The following is a 16,376-nucleotide window of genomic DNA, read 5'->3' as shown; positions in this document are numbered from 1 at the left end:
CGAAAAGAACGAAGAAAAAGAAAAAACAAAGAAAGCTCGAAAGGACCAAAGGGTCACAAAAGAAAAAGAAAATCAAAAAACAGAGGATAGAATCGACCAAGAGGTCGAAACTTCGAAAGAAGATGAAAAGCAAGAGTCAGAGTTCAAATTAGATTGTATTTTCAACGATTCACCATTAGGATTCGAAAGAGCAACCAATGAAGAACATAACCTAGAATCTCAAGACCCACTCAAAGAAGTTAATTTGGGAACTGTCGGAAATAGGAAAGTTACTTATGTTAGCAAGTTCTTGTAAGGAGAACCGAAGGAGGAATTAATTCAAGTTTTGCATGAATATAAAGACTACTTTGCATGGGATTATGATGAAATGTCGGGATTAGATCGAGGTTTGGTAGAGCATAGGCTACCCATGATTCCTGGAAAGAAACCTGTCAAGCAAAGTCCTCGAAGGTTCGCTCCTGAAGTAATAAAAAAGATCAAGGAAGAAATCGAGAGATTACTGAAAGCAAAGTTCATCAGAACTTCAAGATATGCTGAGTGGATATCGAATGTCGTGCCTGTTATCAAGAAGAATGGAAAACTCAGGGTATGCATTGATTTTCGAGATCTCAACACAGCAACCCCCAAGGATGAGTATCTAATGCCCATTGCTGAAACTATGATAGATGCCGCTACAGGTAATGAAATTATGAGTTTACTTGATGGTTATTCTGGATATAACCAAATTTATATTGCAGCTAATGATGTATCGAAAACTACTTTTTGATGTCAAGGTGCTTTAGGCGTCTATGAATGGGTGATGATGCCATTTGGATTGAAAAATGCAGGTGCTACTTATCAGAGGGCAATGAATTTAATATTCCATGATTTAATTGGTAAGTTTGTACAAGTGTATATTGACGATATAATTGTTGGGTCGAAACAAAAGGAGGATCATTTACGCCATTTAAAATTATCTTTCGAGAGAATGAGAAAGCATGGTTTAAAAATGAATCCACTAAAATGTGTTTTTGGTGTTACAGCAGGAGAGTTTCTGGGATTTGTCATACACCAGAAAGGGATCGAAGTGGATAGAAACAAGACTAAAGCTATCATGGAGACTAAACCTCCATCGAACAAGAAAGAACTTCAATCTCTCCTAGGTAAAGTAAACTTTCTGAGAAGATTTATATCGAACTTTTCTGGCAAAATTAAAGTGTTTTCTCCTCTTTTACGTCTAAAAAAGGAGCAAGAATTCCGATGGAATGAAGAGCACCAGAAGGCGTTCGATGAAATCAAAGCTTACTTGGTTCATCATCCAGTGCTTGCACCACTCTCTAAAGGAAAGCAATTGAAGTTGTACATTTCAGCTAACGATTCGACTATTGCGGGCATGCTGGCGCAAGATGATGATAATGGCATCGAGAGAATCATTTATTATTTAAGTCGAATGTTAGTAGGAGCGGAGATTAGTTATACTCATTTAGAGAAATTATGTTTAAGTCTTTATGTTGCTTGTACAAAGTTGAAGTATTATCTTAGACCCTGTGATGTTGTAATATTTTGTCGAAGTAATGTTATTAAGTATATGTTGTGTAAACTTGTCTTACATTCTCGAATCGGCAAATGGGCACTTGCGTTAACTGAATATTCATTAACTTTCGAGCCATTAAAGGCCATTAAGGGACAAGTAATTGCAGATTTTCTTGCGGATCACTCGAAAGAAACTAAAGAAATCAATTACTTAACCACAAAAGCTTGGGAGTTATTCTTCGATGGCTCGAAACATGAGTTAGGCACTGGGATAGGTTTGCTAATCATTTCCCCCGAAGGGATTCCGACTAGAATATCATTAAAAATAGACAAGGGATACTGGAATAATGAAACTGAATATCAGGCACTCATAACTGGACTCAAGATTCTCAAAGAGTTAGGTGCTAAGAATGTGGTAATTCGAGGAGATTCACAACTCGTTATTAAACAACTAACCCAGGAATATAAGTGTTTAAATGAAAAACTAGTCGAATTCAAAACTCGAGCTGTACAGTAACTAAACACATTCGATGAAGTCGAGTTACAACATGTTTCTCGACATGCGAATACCATCGCAAGTGAATTGGCTCAAATGGCATCGGGGTATAAAGTAAGTAAAAAGTGTTTCGAATCTTTGATTCATATGCAAAATGAATTAGTATGCCAGCTAGAAACGCTGAGTGTTAGCTCCTCGAATCAACAAGATTGGAAAAGGAAATTGATAGAGTACTTGCAAAATCCAAATATAAAAGTTGAAAGGAAAATTAAACTCCAAGCCCTCAATTATGTTTTATTAAATAATGAATTATACAAGAGAGGTTTTGATGGAGTTTTGTTTAAATGCCTTGGGAGTCATGAAGGTTATATAGCTATGGCAGAAGTACACGAAGGTATTTTTGGAGTACATCAGGCAGGTGAGAAGATGAAGTGGACCTTGTCAAGGAAGGGCTTCTATTGGCCAACTATGATTAAAGACTGTATCGAATTTGCAAAAAGTTATGAGGAATGTCAAAAACATGGGCCAATACAAAGGGTGCCCGCAAGTGAATTGCATTCGATCATTAAGCCTTGGCCATTTCGAGGTTAGGCAATTGACATAATAGGGCAAAAACATCCACCTTCCTCAAAAAATCTTAAATATATTCTAGTGGCCATAGATTATTTCACAAAATGGGTTGAAACTATTCCTTTAAAAGAGGTTGAGCAAAAAGACATAATTGATTTTCTCGAAGATCACATTATAACAAGGTTTGGGATTCCTCAAACAATTACCACAAATCAAGGCACAGTGTTCACAGGTCGAAAAGTTGCTCAATATGCTCAATCGAGAGGAATTAAGTTGATAACTTCGACACCATATTATGCACAAGCAAATGGTCAAGTAGAAGCTGCTAATAAAGTAGTGATCAGTTTAATTAAGAAACATATCTCGAACAAGCCTCGAAATTGGCATGAAACTCTTGTTCAAGTGTTATGGGCTTACAGAAATTCACCTAGAGATGCCACAAAGACTACCCCATATAAACTGGTGTATGGGCATGAAGCTATTCTTCCCATAGATATTAATTTACAATCAATTCGTATACAGAAACAAAATGATTTGCCTATCAAGGATTATTGGAATTTCACTACAAAAAAAAAGGATTTTAGCGACCACAAAAATCGGTCGCTAAATTACTTAAATCGGTCGCTATTTACTTTAGCGACCGAATTAGCGACCGATTTGAAGTAGTTGCAAAAACCCTGGTCGCAAAGTTGTTTAGCGACTGAAATACTGGTGGTCGCTAATTAGCGACCGAAATTTTCGGTCGCTAATTGGTCACTATGATTATGGTCGCCATAGTATATGGGGACCAAATTAGCGACCGAAAAAGAGGTCGCTAAATCGGTCGCTAAATGTGTTATTTATTTTTAAATTTTTAAATAATAATTTTCCTTTCCGTCGCTAAATCGGTCGCTAACAATTTTTAAAATAAAAAATTATTTTTAATTTCGGTCGCTAAATCGGTCGCTAAATTTTATTATTTTAAAAAAACAATTTTTATTTCGGTCGCGAAATCGATCACCAAGTGTATTTTTTTTTAAAATAATTTCTGATTCGGTCGTTAAATCGGTCGCTAAATTTTATTATTTTTAAAAATAATTTTCAATTCGGTCACTAAATTGGTTGCTAAATTTTATTATAATAAAAAATTAATTTTCTTTTCGGTCGCTAAATCGGTCGCTAAACATAATTTTATTTTTGAAAAAAAAAAAAACTGATTTTCATCAGATGTAAAATTTTAGATCCCAGCTTGCATCAATACCATGGTCATTAAAATTGTAATTAAGATTTCTATGGCAATCAATACATTTTGGTTTCACTATGCAAAGCAATAAACCAAGAGCTATCATTAATTAATAAAATAAATATTTAAATATAACCAAAGGGAAAATTATCAAATTAAGATTGAGTCACCCAAGACAAATAAGAAGGAAGTATAGCTTGGGCCATGAATATCACCATCATCCTCCAATGGCTGCCTACGAATATCACCATCATCCTCCCTGAATTCAACCCGTATAAACAAATTCCTTTTCCTACGGATCCCTGAAACTTACGCCACGCTCTACGCGCCAATCATCCGTGTCAGGTTTTTCAGGCATTTTAGCAACACTTTTTCCTGGAACAACGCAAAGATACAACAAAATTCAAAATCACAGATTCACAAGAGCATGATCAAATTCCAAAATTTATTTGAAACAAAAAAGAAACGATACTCAGGATCAAATGAATCTCAATCTGTTAACTCCATTACAAAGCTGGAAAAGGGTAATGAAGTTTTGACTAAATTACATGCAATAAAAATGAGTCTATAAGTAAAATGAAACGAATTTAAACACTTACCCTCCACTCAAATCCCGAAAAGACTTGAACAACGTAGTTGCCATACTGATCTTGAGTTAACATGCTAATAAACTACCTAAGACAAATATGAAAAAGACTGCTAGTAATTTCTATCCTGCTATTCCAATTTCTGTGAGGATTTCTTTTTTTAAGCAGCTGTTCAATTTATATGACTGCATAAACATTTCAACAGTTCTATTTCAAGAAACCCATAAACCAAAATTCATGATTGTCTACCGAGATCACCTGGATGTACTTTTCAGCAGGATTGGTCGTGTTTGATGAAGGATTCACTGATTTTAGCTCGTGTAATGGAATGACTACCTGATGCATAAACCAAAGCATTCATTAACTACCATATGCACAAACCAAAGCATTCATTAAAATGCACAACATAACAGCTTAATAAAATTTTTACTTTCAGTATTAAACACCAGAAAAATTCAATCAATAATAGCACATATTAACTGCCACATATAATGATTGAATTAAAAATATAAATTACATATTAGAAGAAAAGAATAAAAAATCCCTGGAGCAAATTATAAGAATATAACATGTTTGGTTGGATCTTTCAGTTCTAGGTACAACAATAACCATGCACCCAGTGATCAGACATTGCACCAAGGACAGATCCTTGATAAATAAGAATACAATAGTCCTCGTAACATTAGATAAATAAGAATTAATAATGTGTTAATCAACCAAACTAAGTACGTTGGGTTTACACATATACAATAACCTCCCTGTATCCAATATCCTCTAAACAAAACTGATCGCTTCCATCAAAATGCACATATTAACATTAGTACCAAACTAAACATCTCCAATCAAATAAATTCAAAGTGCCCGCTTGCAACAAGGAACAAAATGCCCCAATAATCAAAACGGAACCTCAATCTTCTCACACATGCCTCTAGCAACAAACAAGATTAAAGAATTTACACGAAAAATAAAGAAGAAAAGGCAATATGATATTTAGCAGCAAATTACACTGAAAAGGGAAACACAAGAACAATTCATACGGCATATACTAGCAACCCCTCATCATTGAAGCACAAAAAGGATAAAACAACATGTTGATTTGGTGTCTTTCAACACAAACTCAAAGTACAAACCATCTCTTTGTGACCATATCGATAGGTCACATGCATAGCCTACGAATTAAAACCAAACAAAGTTGAACAAAAAACCCAAAAAAAGCTAATAAAAATAAAAACCTTAGACCTGTTACCATAAGACAATAAAAAATAAATATTGTTGTCAAATATCCTCCTCCAACCATATAATTATAATTATATTATAATCTTTAACAATTTCTATGATAAAAACAAAAGTATAGAAACAAAATTTAAAGATTACAAGTAGAAATTAACAATACATTTTCTCGTAACTTAATTATTTTAAATGCAAAATCATTCAGTACAAATAATTTCCTTGGTTATCCTCCAGCCGATTAAATGACTGAATTTAATTGCCAGTGCATTATGAACAAAAGCTAAGAGTAAGACGAAACTATATATGAGAAATTTAATAACTTGGATACTACTCACATTGGTTTAATGATATTACCTGGTCTAACAAAATCAGATAGCCCAAAATCAATGACTTTCATCACAGAATCCTCATCTTTTGAGACAAAAAGAAAATTCTGCAAAGCAAAAGATATTAGAGGTAACTATGCAAACATAAAATAGCTTATTCATTGAAAGGCACAACCAAATTATTCTAAGTCACTATCTAGAAATTACTATGGCAGTATCAATACCTTCAGAAATTGAAAATCAACATATATTGAATTTCCGGCCAAGAGAGGTGTGTATGCATTAACATGTCCCTTAACAAATTCAATAACCTGAAATTTCATAGATCGTAAAAGATAATAAATGAATAAAACAAAGGGAAAGAGATTCATTCACTACATTCCAGAAAAGACCCAACAAGCAAATGTGAGATATAATAGATATATTTATGCATGGGAGTTGGAACCGAAGAAACCTGATTTTGGAATGTGTCGAAAACGGTGGAGAAGAGATTGAGCATCCCAGCGTGCACCATCAGAGGCTCGTGGCCTTCCTTGTCACCGAGACTATCCAACGCCACCAACTTCCTTGTCGTGCCAGGTAATCATTTCTTACCACAGCCGTAGATTCCCACATACAAGTCACACCAAATTCACAAAATACAAAAAATTAAAATTAAAAATTAAAATAAAATAAAGAGGGTTAGGGTTTTACCCTAACAATCAGAAGCTTCTCCTCTTCACAAATGGGGGACGCCAGGAGACCCTCACCAGTCCCCATCTCCACCTTGGACAAAGCCCAACGCTCTGACCCCAGGCCCCTCATCTTCGTCTTTAAGGACGACTTCCTCGCCATGGTCCACCGCGACGAGCTCCTCGAGTACGCGCTCGTCTACGGCAACTACAAGGGCGTCCCCAAGCTGCAGATTCGCGAGGCGCTCGCCAAGGGCTGCGACGCCGTGCTCCGGGTCGACATCCAAGGCGCCGCCACGCTCCGCAAGGCCTCCACAAGTCCGCCGGAATCTTCGTGAGGCACACCAGGCCGTTGCACCCATAGATGTTCATCGCATAGGACCTGCAGATCCCCTTGAGGCACGAGGGCCGGAACGTGAGTGCCGGAACGTGAGGAGGCCCAGCATGAACGCCGTCGAGGAGGGGACCCTCTGCGGTGTTCTGTTGCGGTGTGTTGTATTATTAGGGTTTAGGGGAACTTGGGGGGTTTATGTCCAAAAAAATTCAATTTGAAACTGTTTTTTTAAAAAAATTAGATAATACTTTTTAAATTAGTTAAGAAACATAACATATGGAAATCGAATTATCATATTCTTACATATACTTACTATATGTGAGTAAAAATACAAATTTTAAAAATTAAGAAAATTAATGAAGTGTATAAATTTTAGATTTTATATCAAATATTCTTAATCATATTTATTTCAAATAGAGTTTTTTTATTAAAAGAATCAAATAAAGTTTATTTAATTAGATTTGCCTATATTTTAGTAAAATAAAATTAAGTATTTTTCTTTTTACCTATTTGTATGTTTAAAGGGAATACATAATTATGTATAGTAATCCAATATTAAATTAAAAGATAATAAAAATTATAACTAAAATCATAATAAATATTATGATATTAAATTTAGTATATATTAAAATTAATTAAATATTTGTATTTAAAAAATTGTTACAGATTTTAGATATATATTTTAAAGTTTTTATTTTATTAAATTAATTAAAAATTAATTATATTTTATCACTTTTTAATAAAGTAAGTGAATGATAATTAAATATTATAATTATTTTACAATAATTTAAAATGAAAAGATAATAAAATATGTTAACTTATGTTTCAAATAAAATGCTTTAAAATATTATAATCAAAAGAAATCCAATATTAAATCAAAAGATTATAAAAAATTATAACTAAAATTATAATAAATATTCTGATACTATATTTTTAAAATATATTTTAATTAAAAATATATTTTTGGTGAATATGATGGTTAAAAATATTTTTTATAAATAATTATATTAAAAATAAATTTTAAAATCTTATAATGGTATTTTTTAATGATGTTAACTTAAATATTCCCAAGATTTTAGAATAAATTAAAATGAAAAGATAATAAAATATGTTAATCAGTGTTGGGATTTTATTTCAACACGAAACTTTAAAATAAATGTGCGAATAAAAAAAACTCGGTCAAAACGGTCATATATTCTATTTGATAGAGAAAAAAGTAAGGAAGCGCATTGTGATGTATTAAAAACTAATCAAAAAGAACAAGTAGGTGGTTTGTCCAATTAGTTATGGGGAAGACTTAAGATTTCTCCACGTAAGTATGTGTGTGGATTCGAGCTCTACTGTCAGTAATTTTAGCCTTTTTAAACAAATGAGGTGTAATTGTAATAAAAAGGATGTGTATATATCATAAGTTAAATACTATGAACATCTTCGAGTAAATTAAAATCAAAAGATAATAATTTTTTTAAATTACTAAAAAATATTTCATTTTTTAATTGTTTCACAAATTCTTACTAATTTTTGTATAAATCAATTGCTTTTAAACAATGAAACTAACATGATTATATTAATTGAATTGAATGATTAAGTCTAACTTTTAAAATAATAATTGAAATAAAATAAAATTCAAGAAAATAATTTCAAAATATATTAAGTAAATAATTTTTATATATAATAAAATTAAAGACAACGATTAAAATAATCAATGGAATTAATATAATGTTCATTTATAAATATTTAAATAAATTATAAGTAGCAAGGTATTATTTAATTTATGTTTAAAATAAAATATTTTATAATATCTGAATGAATTGATTTTTAAGATAAACTATTATATACATATTTAATTAATATAATTTTAATATATATATATATATATATGTATATTAGATATATTTTAAATATATATTTTTATATTAAAAATTATTTTATCATTAAATAAAATAAAAATATTTCAAAATATGGCTGTTGTTGAATCTGTTTCCCATAGTGGGATCATATTCATATATAATAATATAATCATGTCTCCTTAAAGAAGCAATATCTACCTCAAAGTAGTACGAGTATAATTGAAAATAGATGGTATAACGTATTCTAAATAAATGATCTCATGTGTTATTAGTGTATATATTTATATATACATTTTTTATTTTATAATTTTTATTTATTAAACTAATGGAACACTAATTATATTTTATCAATTTTAGATTTGTTTGATAAATTTTTATTAATCCTTATATAAGCCAATTATTTTTAATTTGATCGAACTAGCATGTTTATATTAATTGAACTAGATGTTTAAGTCAATTTTAAAAATAATAATTAAAATAAAATAAAATTTATGAAAAGAAGTTTATTTACCTTAACAAAATTGGAAAGAACAATAAATTATGTATTTTCATATTATCTAATAATGTAATAAAATATTAAGCATGATAAAAGAGAAATAAATTTCTCAAGAGAAAAATAAATAAATTTTCTAGATAAATTATTATTTAAATTAGTCTATTTTTTTTTATAAAAAAAGATTCAATTAAAAAGATTATTATTTAATTTTGATTTATAGCATTATGTTTCTCATTTTTTAATACATCATGATATATTAATTATCTATTTTAAATTATATAATTTGAATTATTTTACAAAACAAATTAATTTTATTGAGAGGGTATTGATTTTTATTTCTTATCATTAATATTTTTATCATTATAAAAATAATATTATATATTTTTATATTTGCTTTCATTTAAAAATATATATTCTAAATTTTTTAGAAAATTTACATTTAGCGACCGATTTTAATTTGGTCGCTAAAATTATTATAAATATTAATATTTTTTATTTTCTTAGCGACCGAATTAAAATCGGTCGCTAAAAAAATAAAAAAAATAACTTTTTTAATAAATTTAGCGACCGAATTAAAATCGGTCGCTAAAAAAATAAAGAAAATAAATTATTTTTATTTTTTAGCGACCGATTTTAATTCGGTCGCTAAAATTGTTAAAAAAATTAATTTTTTTTATTTTATAGCGACCGATTTTAATTCGGTCGCTAAATTTATTAAAAAATTTATTTATTTTTTTTATTTTTTTAGCGACCGATTTTAATTCAGTCGCTAAAATTATTAAAAATTAATTTTTTTTTATTTTTGTAGCGACCGATTTTAATTCAGTCGCTAAATTTATTAAAAAAAATTATTTTTTTTTTTATTTTTAGCGACCGATTTTAATTCGGTCGCTACAATTATTAAAAAAATTATTTTTATTTTTATTTTTTTAGCGACTAATTTTAATTCGGTAGCTAAAATTATTAAAAATATTAATTTTTTTTATTTTTTTAGCGACCGATGTTAATTCGGTCGCTAAAATTATTAAAAATATTAATTTTTTATTTTTTTAGCGACCGATTTGAATTTGGTCGCTAAAATTATTAAAAATATTAATTTTTTTTTATTTTTTAGCGACCGAAGTTGTTCCGTTGCTATTTTAATCAACAATTATTATTTTAGCGACCGATTTAGCGACCGATTTTTTGCCACTAAAAATTCGGTCGCTAAATTGGTCGCTAAATAAAATTTGCAACCAAATCAGATTCGGTCGCTAATTAAGTCGCTATTAGCGACGGAAAAAAATCGGTCGCTAATTTCGGTGGCTAAATTGACTTTTTTTTGTAGTAATGTATGACGAGTTAATATCCTTGGAAGAAGAAAGGTTGTTGGCATTACAAAATATGGTTCAACAAAAGGAAAGAATTGAAAAAACATATAACAAGAAATTCAAGGCACGTCGTTTTCGAGTTGGGGACTTAGTGTTAAAAGTGATCCTTCCCATGGATCAGAGATCTCGACATTTAGGAAAGTGGTCTTATAATTGGGAAGGTCCCTTTACAATCGAGCAAGTATATTCGAAAAACGCATACGTGATTAAAGAAATTGATTCAAACATAAACAAAATGATAAATGGAAAATATTTGAAATACTTTCATAAGAGAACGGAATATTAAAATAGTTGTTCAATACAAGCCGAAGAGAAATCGAAAAAAAAAATCAATGTTGAAAATCTAATTATTACAAAACTTGGACTTAAAATCTTTGAAAGCATTATAGGCCTCATCCAAGCTTTGTCTTCGAGCAACGCACTGACTCTCCAAATGCTTCTTGTGCTCCAGAGCCTTGGCAAGTCTCGAAGAGATCACTTTGCCTTCATCTTTTAAGTTCTTCTGGCGTTGCACAACTTCTTGACTTTGAGTCTTCAAGGTAGCCTGTTTCGAGTGAAGGATATTCAACTCATGCTGCAAGGCTTCGATGGATGTTGTGTAATTTGCTTCCTCTTGTTGTAACTTCTTCAAGGCGGGGATCATCTCCTCAGTAGCTTTCCAAATGGAGATTAACTCTTCACGGAGCTTCTCGAGTTTAGCGCGATCGCCCTCGCTCTCAACTTGGATCTGAGCTACTTCTTGTAGTTCAACATGGATTGCAGCAGGAAGGTCAGAGTAGGCAAGCAAATCTTTGACCATCTGTCCAACCTCGACCTTGAATGCTGGGTCGAGGAGGGCTTGATCCAGGTCATCTACATAAGCCTTCAACTTGAAAGATTCGAGCAAAGGCTGGAAAGATGGCTCAGAGGCTTGTTTAATGATTTTTTCTTTTTCTTTTTCTGAGACGGAAGGACCACTCGTCCAGTTGTCGAGAACATCGAAGATACTATTGATATCCTCATCCTCTTCATTGAAAAAGCTCATCAAGTCCAAATCAGTTGAAGGAATTGAGGAGAGCGCTTGTACAGAAGGTTTGACACCGCCTTGGGTCGAAGGAGAAGCAGTGAAAGGTTTCGGGGACTCAGTCGAATCTGTGAAGAGAAAAGAGAGACAAATACGTAAGATAGTTTCGTTAAGAGTCATGATAAGAGTGCAAAGTCAAAAAAAAAAGATATACCCTTGTTTGGACTCAAGAGAGGTTTGAGCTCGAAAGAAGGAGCGTCACCTTGTGAAGATTGATGAGCTTCTACATTCACCAAAGGTTCCGATTGAGGAACCTTTCCCTCCTCAGCATGAGGAGGAATCTCTATCGAAGCTACGATAGAAGCCATCTCAGCAACATTGAGGTGAGGAGTGGCTAACTGCAAACAAATGATGGGATTAGAAGAAAAGACTAAGGAAAACTAAAATGAAAAATGAAAAAAGACAAACCTGTTGAGATATCCCAGTAACAGGAGGAATTGTCTCTCGAAATTTCTCGAGAAGAGTCAATCTGGATGACTTTGACATCCTGTGACGAGCAAAGACCTTAGAAAAGTCGAAGAAATGAGGAGATTTAATCGAAATCAAAAGCTAAAATACCTTTGGGACAAATTTCATTGCGTCTTTGAGCAGTTTTTCGACAGGGGGCTTCTGAGGTTTCTTGGAAAGAGGAATTACTAACTTTGCCTTTCCTTTATCCTGTTTTTTTGTGGTCGAAGCCTGCAAGTAAAAGAACAATCTTTGTGGTTAAGACTCGAAATAGGCAAGACTTAAAATAGACAAGAAAATATTAAGGCAACAGGTTTACTCACTGTCTTGGTACTGCCTGAGTCCACTTTTTGTTTTTTCGAGGTCTCAACACTCTAAAAATACAAGAACCCGAAAAGGTGAAGAACTAAACAAATCCAAAAATTTGACTGAAGGGTTAGCTCGAAAAGAATTGTACCTTGGAGCGTAATGAAACCTTGTCAGAAGCGGTCTTTCTTTTTCGACCTTTCAATGATGACCCTTTAGCATCATCATCGTCGTCACTCTTCCAGTTGGGAGTTTGTTCAACATGTTGTGGAACACGTTGAGGAATAGCAGCTGTATAACGTATAACATAGAAAAAGGATGAGATAAGTACAAAGTGGAATTCGAGAAAGTTCTTAGTTAAGAGTCATTTACCGGGGGGAGGATTTGTATTATCGACCCAACACAATGGCCACCATCTTCTTCGAGAAAAATTAAACCACATAACTTACACTATGGTATAAAAACATTAAAAAAAATGTGATAAATTAACCAACATACATTATAAATCTTTAATCAAACATCTACTTTAATTAGAAAAGTAAATCCAATGTAAATAATTAGTAGTATTTTTTTTTGTGTGCAAAAGTGACAATGGAGCAAATTTTGTCGCTATCTCCCTTTCTCAAGGCAAAAGCAAAGTTTTCACTAATGTAACATAAAGAGTCTTCCATGCATCAAATGATAAGTCAAAATAGGAAGAATAATATCAAAGCACCTCAATAGATACTTCTACAAGTCGAGAATAACAAAGTGATGTAGAGAACAAACAAAAGTGCTAAAACTTAACATCATTTCTTAAGAACTTGTTCATATTCATTCATTGGACAACAATCTTGTAAAAGCTTAAACAAATCTTGTCAGTTGCTTAGCAAAATTATATGTATTGTGTTTAAACTCACAAATCCCCACCATTGTGAGTTAATTCTTTGTAACTAATTACTTTTGATTGGTTGTGAAACCCATAAAGGTTTGATGGAAACAAATACTTGCATGCTTTAATCTTTGAGTAAGATTATTGTTGCAATTTTTAAAAGTAACCTAGAGAATATTTGTGTTGTAAGATTAAGTTAGTAAATGAATTAATATAAAAATCCCTGCTTTCTTTTCCTTGTTTTCCTTTTTAAAGTTTTAGGTTTGAAAGTTTTAAAAAGTAGCAAGGCAATCTTTTGTATATAGTGATTTACTTCTTTATTTGCAAGCACTTTAAGGATATTATTTGATTGAAAGAAAGGGAGGAAAGAGATTTTAATAGAGGGGAGGAGAAGGGAGGAGAGAGGAGTTAGAAATTTTGTTTGATTAGAAAATGGATGTGACTCTTTTCTTGTTTGATTTACAAAATAAGAAAAAAAATTTAAAAATCAAATTATTTTTATATTATTATAATTTTAAATTTAATAACATAAATAAAAATAATTTAAATATAATATTAAAAATATTTTAAAATTCATTGTCTTGCCCCCAAATCCTTTCAATATTAAGGGCAACAAAAATTAGACAAAGAAAAATTTTGTTCTTCTCTTAAAACTTATTTATTTATTTTAAAAAATTTTCCCCTTCTCTTACTACCAAATATTACATAAGACAATGATGTGAGCTTTCCGTTAATAGGCACAAATTAGCTTTTAGTTCTACACTTTAATCATTTCATTAGCATAACAAAACTTATATTATTTACTATTTTATTATTATTATTATATTATTATTATTAAAACAAAAAGTTGAATTATCTTAGACTTAACATTTATGACGTGACTAAAAAGTCCTGCATATAAGACCAAATTTGAGATTACTATTAGAGAGGGTTTCTTGAATGTGAATATGTGATTGACGACCGTCTTGGCTTATGTTAAAATTACTATTTTAAATACCAACTAATATATACTAAATTTGAGATTGCATTCTTAAGAGCAGAACTTCTTTTAATTTATTTTGTTTAATATGAATACACACACTTAACTTTAATGTCTCATATTTTTAAAATATTATCTATTTATCTTATTTTGTCATAAGTAATCTCTTTAAGAACCAATTGCTTAAGTCATGACTAAATACTAATAGTAAATGTTAGCGCATCTTTTAAATTATGAGTCATAATTTGCTTCTTTGTCGAGAATTATCCGCCAAAACCAACTATTATTTTTTGTTGTAGTTATTATTATTAATTGAAATCCCATTTTTTCTTGTTGCTAAAACTACAATTTTCATACTTGTAAATTTAGAGTTTTATAGACAGGGATGATAAATTTCTTTATTCTTAGAAATTAGGATTTAAGATTGAATTTAATTTCTCTCATATTTTATATATTTTACTTAATATTTTCAAAAGAAATATATTTTTAATAATATTATAATGAATAATTTAGGGTAGAAGGGTATCACACTCAATGTTACTTTTATGAATAAATAAAAAAGAGAATAAAAAGTAAAAAAAAAAATTCTATATGTAAAAATAATAATTTAACTAAATTTTAAACTTTTACGGTCTCAATTTTCATAATATAAAATTATTTATTATTTTTGTTACGAAAAATATTAATTTCTAAAAGTAAAAACAAAATGCAACTCACATTTCTCTTATTTTACTATACTTTTGGAGGGATTTTTTTTAATACATCGGACCATTAATAAATTTTTTATTTGGGTTTTTATTTTTTAATAAATAGTTAAGATATTTATTTTTATCTTATCTCCCTTCTGATTCTTTATTTATTTTTCTGTTTATATATTTAAACAAATTATTTTCTAACATATTTTTTATTGGTTAAAATTCATATAATTTGCACTAGTTTGATAATGAAATCCACCAAATAAGAAATAAGATCCATATATTTGTGATAAAACTCACATGACTCTTATTACGAGACAGAGTATTGTATATATTGTGAATAAATACTTCAAAAACTTAATATATTAATTTTGACTTTTTCAACAAAATAAAAATATAGGAAAGAATAGGAGCCCTAGTTTTTAACATGGCAAGTGTAAGTACATTATTATAAATTTATAATAGATTTAAATATGTTTTTAATCTTTCAAATTTGAAGTAAATTTATTTTTAGTCCCTCAAATTGAAAATTGGTCTCTTGAATCCCTGTATTTTCAAAAAAATTTATTTTAGTTTTTATACTCAAATTTTATTATAAAATTTATCAAATTAATATTACTACCTAAAATCTATTTGTTGATATCTTTATCAGTAAAAATATCACATTAAATCTAGTTGAAATTATATTATATATATATATATATATGTGTGTGTTAAGAAAAATATAATTCTAAAATATAAAAAACATACTTTGCATGTCATATGATGAAGAGGCAAATCTCCATCCAAGGTTAATGATCTCAAGTATGCATTATTCTATTTTTTATTTAGATGTAACAAAAAATATTGGCATAATATACACAAAAGCTGGTCGTTTTTGTTAATTATGTTCCCTTTTCCATATTTTCTCATTCGTTAGTTGTTAAGGGAACCGTAGCTTAGTATATACCATATATCATGTACCGAAGAGACAGAGTAGTAAATAAAAATGAGAAAGAAAATAAAGTTACTGAAACGAGCTTGAGGACTTACAACCCCACAATAATAAATGGTTGATTTGATTGTTCGACAATTGAGAAGCTCATTGTACATGTTCTTGCACATCCTTCTGTACAGTTTTGTACCAGTAGGACCAACATTATACATGTGTTTGTTTTGATTAATCAAAGCGTATATCTGCCCTTGGTCGATGCTTTATTTTTATACCCATGGACCAACAACAAATGCACCTAGACAAGTATATAATATTCGTCTACCAAGTTATAATGACGTAACTTCAAATTTAATATCCACCCATAGTGATACGATTCACAAATTTATAATTTCATATATATCATTCCTTATATGTACA

The 16,376-nt window shown here is 30.3% G+C and overlaps 1 long non-coding RNA gene across 4 annotated transcripts; it reads right to left on the bottom strand.

Annotated features, from left to right (window-relative positions):
* Positions 1–3,806: 3,806 nt before the first annotated feature.
* On the bottom strand, positions 3,807–7,129 carry LOC145955822 (uncharacterized). 4 transcript variants are annotated; one of them, XR_014432543.1, is made up of 6 exons: positions 6,398–7,129; positions 6,168–6,254; positions 5,972–6,050; positions 4,646–4,723; positions 4,400–4,475; positions 3,807–4,175 (listed from the first exon to the last, which is right to left on the bottom strand). It is a non-coding gene; the product is annotated as an uncharacterized LOC145955822 (long non-coding RNA). The 4 variants fall into 4 exon arrangements; XR_014432544.1 differs by having other exon boundaries at positions 4,400–4,471; XR_014432542.1 differs by lacking the exon at positions 4,400–4,475 and having other exon boundaries at positions 6,398–6,532; positions 6,637–7,126.
* Positions 7,130–16,376: the final 9,247 nt, after the last annotated feature.

Source organism: Cajanus cajan, chromosome 3 (assembly GCF_000230855.2).
Source record: "Cajanus cajan strain Asha chromosome 3, NIPB_CcT2T_4, whole genome shotgun sequence".
Classification (NCBI taxonomy): Eukaryota; Viridiplantae; Streptophyta; class Magnoliopsida; order Fabales; family Fabaceae; genus Cajanus; species Cajanus cajan.
Note: the sequence above shows the minus strand (reverse complement) of the source record. Positions and strands in the feature narration are given on the sequence as shown.